A 468-nucleotide genomic window follows, 5' to 3' on the forward strand; every position below is an offset into this window, starting at 1 on the left:
AATCTCCTTGTTAAGCAGCCTTGTTATTAAAAGAAAAACACTTACCGATTAAATGTAACGCCGTCCGGACATTTTCCGTGAAGATTTGTGCAGAAAAATGCAGCACAATAAGAAGGCATTCCTGTATCGATGAGCGCAAAAGTGGAATTGAATTACTAGCGTAAGATGGCAGTGTTTTTAGCTCATCCAAAATCACGTGATGTCATGTCTATCCATATAAGTCATTGTACTGACAGCTGTCAATCTCACAGCAGCCTCCTGCAGGAACCAGAAGCGAACCAGAATGTTTAAAACTACAACTTCCGGTTTAAGAAAACGCCTTCTGTTTCAAGTGAAATCTACAAACATTTGACTAGTATGTATGAGCGCTTTTCACTACTGTGTATGAAAGATAAGGTAAAGTTTTCACCAGTTTATATGAAAGCTTTTCACTAGTGTGTATGAAAGCTTTTCACCAGTTTATATGAA

The sequence above is a fragment of the Kryptolebias marmoratus genome, linkage group LG6 (genome assembly GCF_001649575.2).
Source record: "Kryptolebias marmoratus isolate JLee-2015 linkage group LG6, ASM164957v2, whole genome shotgun sequence".
NCBI classification, from domain to species: Eukaryota; Metazoa; Chordata; class Actinopteri; order Cyprinodontiformes; family Rivulidae; genus Kryptolebias; species Kryptolebias marmoratus.